The sequence below is a fragment of the Rhinatrema bivittatum genome, chromosome 1, assembly GCF_901001135.1.
Source record: "Rhinatrema bivittatum chromosome 1, aRhiBiv1.1, whole genome shotgun sequence".
Taxonomy (NCBI): domain Eukaryota; kingdom Metazoa; phylum Chordata; class Amphibia; order Gymnophiona; family Rhinatrematidae; genus Rhinatrema; species Rhinatrema bivittatum.
Window position 1 is genome coordinate 139,895,961 of NC_042615.1, and position 6,000 is coordinate 139,901,960.

General features: G+C 46.5%; 1 long non-coding RNA gene across 1 annotated transcript in view; it reads right to left on the reverse strand.

The window, feature by feature from the left end:
* LOC115080114 overlaps positions 1-3,813 on the reverse strand; it is a 37,290-nt gene extending 33,477 nt beyond the window's left edge. Inside the window, exon 1 of the long non-coding RNA XR_003853520.1 lies at positions 3,709-3,813. This is a non-coding gene — a long non-coding RNA (uncharacterized LOC115080114). The remainder of the gene's footprint in view (positions 1-3,708) is intronic.
* Between the last annotated feature and the right edge of the window lie 2,187 nt (positions 3,814-6,000).

Here is a 6,000-nt window from a genome sequence, read left to right on the forward strand (position 1 = left end):
TACCTGCTGCCCGCCTTGACCCCTGGCTTGTCTTCTGTCTTAGCTGTCTGCTGCCTGCCCAGACCTACAATGTGCCTTGGACCCGCTTCAGAACTGCCCTAGGGACCTATCTAAGACCTGCCAGTTGTCAGAATCCAAGGGCAGAACCTGTGGGGGCTGGTATAGCTGAAGCTCCAGCTGGTTCTGCCTCTAGGCTTCTCTGCAAGCTGACGGAGTGGGCCTAGTGGGCTTGCCCCCTCTCTAGTCCCTCTCTAAAGTCCCTCCCCTGTCCTCTGGGCCTAGGCTTGCCCACTAGGCAGTGAAAACCACACCTCAATACTAAGGGTCCACTTCCTTGTCGAGCCTTACACTGGCACTGGAGAAAAACAGTAATAATGAACTTCAGGAAATGAGGTTGCCCAATCAATAGCTCATTATATTGACTGAAAATAGAGTGCACATTTTATTTATGTAAAACTCTTCTGCTGATCATCCTTTCATGAAAAGAGAACAGTTTTGGGAACAATCAACCTGTTTTGCTGTGAATTATGTAAAGAGAGTCAAATGTGCTTTTTCCCCAAGTCCCATAAATTAGATCTTCAAGTATAGGCTTTCTCCCTCTAGAGAAGGACCTCATAGCCCCTCTCATGCGTATTGGAAAGCCTAGGGTACATAAAAATGGTTCTTAAAGTGGGCTCAGCTGGTTGAGAAATTTTACTGCATATGAAGGGTTGATGTGTTTTCCACTGCTGAAACTGTTGTGTAGAGATACATGTCCACCACTCCTACCATGTATCATGGAAGGAGACTGAACTGTACCAAAATGCCAAGCAAAAGGGCAGTGGGAAAAAGCACTGCAACCAACCAACATGCAAGGAGAGGGTAAAAAAGTTGTATATGGAGAGCTGTTCATGTGTAGTTGTTGCAAGCTGTGATGCTGAGCGGACAGGTCTAGCCAGAGGACATACTCCAGGCTGGATTCTGGCAAAATCTTTATAAGATCCTTTATTGGTGAACAATAATAAACAAAACAATTTAGCTGGTTTGTGCAGCTCAACAAAATAATGATAAATTACAGTTTTTCTCGAGTCTTTTGTTTCTCTCTGGGGCCTTCCTCAACCCTCAGGCCCTAGCCTCTTATCCCTGCTTGCAGTGACCCACTCTAGCCTAGAATCTCTTGCTGGATTGGGAGTTAAGGAGGACCAGTACCGATAACTGTAACCAGTCCTTTAAGGAAGTTTCTTAAATGCTCCTTCACATACTCTCCCCCCAGCATGGTTTTGTCAGGCCGCACATCCATGTGTGCCCAGGCTACTTCCTGGCCCTTCCTCACCGGTGACCCACCCCTGGGTGGCCTGCTCTGATTCCCTGTGAGCTGGCTCCACAGGTCCATGTATTGGGGACAATTGCATCCCAAAATAACTGGATATCAGAGCTCAGGAAGGACTCCCACTTCCATAATGGTTTGAACTGCCAGGGTTGTCAGCAGGACCTGATGGGTTGGGTATTCCTGTTTGTCCCCATGTACACAGGTGTCTCTTTTCTCTTGTAATTGATGCACTCTTTGTGGAGGAGGTCTTCACGAGTCCTTCCAGACCCTGAATCCACCAACACTTAGGTGGGCACTTTGTCCAGTTCCACCTGAATCACAAACTCCTTACAATGCTGATGAGGAACATCCACTAAGCTATAACTTTGCAGTTTTGCAAACATGTTCGCCCAGTCTTATTCACATTTTTCATTCTTATTCTGGGGTTCTGTTAATGCCGCCTGCTTTTCATGCATGTCCATGTCACCTAACCGTGGATAGTCTTCAACGTTATGATCCACTGCATTACAAAAAGAGCATGCCCACTGGGTGGGTTCACCTTTAACTTTAGTCATTCCCTTCGATGGCTCTTTATTTTTGGCCTTTCCAAATGGGCAGTGGTCTTCCTGATGACCATTCCCTGCAGAGAAGGCACAAAGGGAAAAACTGTCTACAGTTTCATTTTTGAGGTGCATTGAATTCCATGAGGTACCTTTCTTCTTCCAGGGTGAAGATTTTTCTTGCTTTGGAGTTTTTCCTTTATCCCGAGACTTTACATTCTCATGTTGGCTGGGTCACTAAGCTGACATCCATAACTTCAGGTCTCTCAAATTGGAAGTCCCTTGTTAAATGACCTCACTGACCACAGTTAAAGCACATGGAAGAGACTGTGGCCTGGGTTCTGGGTACAGAAAACAAGCTCTCCACCTCTGAGGAATGTTGCTGGGGATCTCCACTCTCTGTGCTTCGCCAAGGAGTTTGTGCGGGCTGTCTTTCTAGCCTCCTTACCATGTTGGGCATTAATTGTGCCTGGTAAAAGGCATCTGCCACTTCTAGAGCTCTTTTCAATGTGAGTCCTGTGTGTGTCGGCAGACTCAATTCTGCATGGACTTGTCAAGCCTGTCTAAGAATTGTTCCAGAAGCACCTGCTGGACTACTTTGAGGCCAGTCTTTACCTCCAGCTGTAACCACTTCCAGCCAGCATCCTTCAGGTAATGAAACAGGTTTCAGGGGTTCTCCCCAAGCTGCAGGAACCCCCATCAGAACTGCTGTTTGTATGTTTCTGAGGTATACTTAACTCTCTCCAGGATAGCGGCCTTGATTTCCGCATAGGTAGCCCTCCAATTTGGGTTGGCTGCTTGCCTGTGAGCAAGTTAGCCAAGTAAGTAGTCCAACTGGCTTCAAGCCAAGCTGAGAGGCAGGTGGTTTTCTCAAAGCTTTTAAGGAAAACCTCCGGGACTTCACCTGCCTTCATTATAAACAGGATGTGAGGTAACGGATTCGCATGGGCATCCTGATCACAGTGGTTTGCATGGCCTATGCTACCTCTGTTAGCACTATGTTTTGCTGCACAAGTTGTTCTCACTACTTAGTATAAGACCCAGCAGGGTCTTAGTATAAGACTCACAGCAGGTGCTGTGAGTTGTTCTCCAGCACCTGCTGCTGGTCAATTTGGGTTTGTAGGGCATTCTGCAATTGATACTGCTATGTAGCAAGGACTTGGATCACTTGCTTCATCTTTATTTATTATTTATTTTATTTAAGTCTTTTCTATACCGACATTCATGATACAAATCATATCATATCATATCAGTTCACATGGAACAGGGGAGTTGTAACATTGATATTGAGGAAGAAGACAAAGTTACAATAAAACAAGGATATGTAAACTAGGAACTGAAAGTGTGAGAGACAGAAGTATAATGTTATAAACTTAACAAGGATGTACTGGTTGTGCCTTGGGTCAGATATAGGGCACTCTAAATATCTACTCTGCTTTCTGAGCCACCTCCAAACTGGGTACCTCTCTGAAGAAGGAGAGGGGAAAAAAAACCCAAAGAATAACCTGCTGGCCTGTCCAGTCCTGACTCACTGCTTGACTCCTGACTGCACAGGTAGGGCTAGCCCCCTTGGCCTGTTGCAGCTTCAGTTGGGTGAGCTGAACTGGAAGGTCCCAGGAGAAAAGAAAAAAAACAAACTCTGAAGGGTTCTTTTTTTTCTTCTCTGCTGTGGCTGTGGGCTTCTGCCTGTGCTCTCTGCATTGGCAAGAAATCCCATTTCTAACATCATATGTGATGCCAAGCAGTCAGAAGAGACTCCAGGTTGGACACTGGCAAAATCTTTATAAGCTTCTTTATTGGTGAACAATAATAAAACAATTTAGCTGTTTTGTGCAGCTCAACAAAATAATGGTAACTTACAGTTTGTTTTCTCAAGGCTTCCATCTCTCTCTGGGGCCTCCCTCAACCCTCAGGCCCTGGCTCTTATCCCCACTTGCAGTGATCCACTCTAGCCTAGAATCCCTTGCTGGGTTGGGACTTAAGGAGGACCAAAACAGATAGCTGTAGCCAGTCCTTTAAGGTGTTCTGAGGGAGTTTCTTAAATGCTCCCTCACACAAGCACACCAAGAAAGCCTACAAAATAGACTAATGCTATGTGCAATCCCTGCCACTCCCTCCCCTCTTCAGATACCTATTTCTTGGACACACACTCAGCACCACTCATTGACTGACATGGGCCAGCCTAGTAGTAGCAGCCATCTTCTCATTCTGACTAGGCCTGAGCTCACCACCTGTATGAGGAGCCCAAGATCAACTGGCCCCGTTGGACAGGAATTCCAAAACTGGCATCTCTGCATCACAGTGTACATTACAACACTACAGCCAGATCCACAGAGCTAGCTCAGTTTAACCAGTTTTAAATTAGCAAATCTAAAGGTTTGCTGCCACATTGGTTGAAAATAACATAAAGTACTTTTACTGCTTTTTATTGTACCAACAAAAAAATAGATCCAAGAGGAATATGTTTATGGAAAACTGTTTTACTTTTCTTCATGCTGAAATTCATTTCACAGTATTTGTGAAATCCAGCTGCTTTTCAAAACTGTTTTTATCATGAAGGTTTTGGACTTCTAGATGCAATCATTTTTGTTTCCTAGAAAATTATAGGCAGTCTCTGTTTAGAGATCTAAGGCATGACTTTCCTTAGCACGGAGACCCAGTCCTATTTGTAGCAAAACAATTGATTTGTTTCTCATTTCTCTTGAGTGCTCTCATCTGTGGTTATAGAATTATAATTTCAAGGAGAGGAAATTACTTTAAATGAAGCAATTGATAGTGCTTATAACACAGCAAGAGAGATTGTTTTAAGCACAGTTGGTCACAAGAAGAAATCCTCTGAAGAATATAATTTATATTGGACATGTGTGAGTCAGGGAAATACATAATTCTATAACTTGTCCCCAGACATTTTCGGTATGTCCCCTTCCTTCCTTCCTTCCTCTTAAACCTTTCAACAACAGGGGCAATTTTCAATCCTTGGGTGCAGGTGTATTTTGTACTTTATACCCATAGATCTGCATGCAGAATTCCAAAGGAGAATTTCTTGCTGCGTTTCCCTTTGAAAATTCAGGATTGGCAGGGACCGTGGGTACAAAAGTACAAAATACCCTTACCTGCCTCTCCCCGCTCCAGGCTCCGGGAATCACCGCGTTTCGGGCCTTCTAGGCCGCATGGCAGCGGAGTCTCCATGAGAGAGACGCCGCCGAGGTCCGCTGCTGACTCCGCCCCCTCAGAGGCACGCGCGCGTGAGGAACGTCGATTTAAAGGTCCAGCACCCGGAAGTGATGGACAGCCCCCAAGCTGACGTCAGATGCCAGCAAAGTTTTTAAGCCGGTGTCTGCCTGCATGGAGCTGTCTTGCAACGAGGTCTCTCTACTGAGTGTCTAGTTGCATTCCAGTTGCGTTCCTGCTGATCCTGACTCCGCTCCTGCTGACCCTGACTCCGCTCCTGTTGTTCCTGTACTGACTTCTCCGGATCTTGATCCAGCCTCTGGTTTGTTTCTCTGACTTCTGACCCCGACTTGCTTCCGTCTCTCTGTGCCTGCTGCCTGCCTCGACCTTCGGACCGTCTTTCCACTCGTCTCACTGCCGTCTCCTACGTCCCAGTGGTCCTGGTCCCTACGGGCTCCTCCTGGGGGGATCTTGGACTTCCAGGGTGAAGTTCCATCATTCTCCGTTGGTCTCGCTGCCATCACTTAAGTCTCAGCGATCTGGATTCCTACAGGCTCCTCCTGGGGGGATCTCGGATCTCCAGGGTAAAGACTCCATCTGTCCGTTCGCTGTGATTCCACCTCCCGGCCTACCTTCTTCGGCGGAGCTCTCCATTCCGCCAGGCCGGCCCAAGGGTCCACCATCCAGTTAGCAACACTTGTGTACTTTTGCCTTCCCTGCTGTCACCCCAACTTCAGTCCTCCCCCTTTTCCCTATTGCTCTGGCATAGCCAGAACTGATTTTTTTGACTGGGTCCAAGGATAACACGGTTGGGTACTAGGCATTCAGGTCTCAAACCATGGAAGTTACTCTCCTCCTACATGTATGTGGTGGTTGTTTTGCTGTTGCTCCTCAGTTGCCTTGGGAGAGAATGCACAATTGGTGGGATGGAGGGCTCAAAGAGATGAATGGGACAAGTATTAAGGAAGTGAAAGGGTGGAA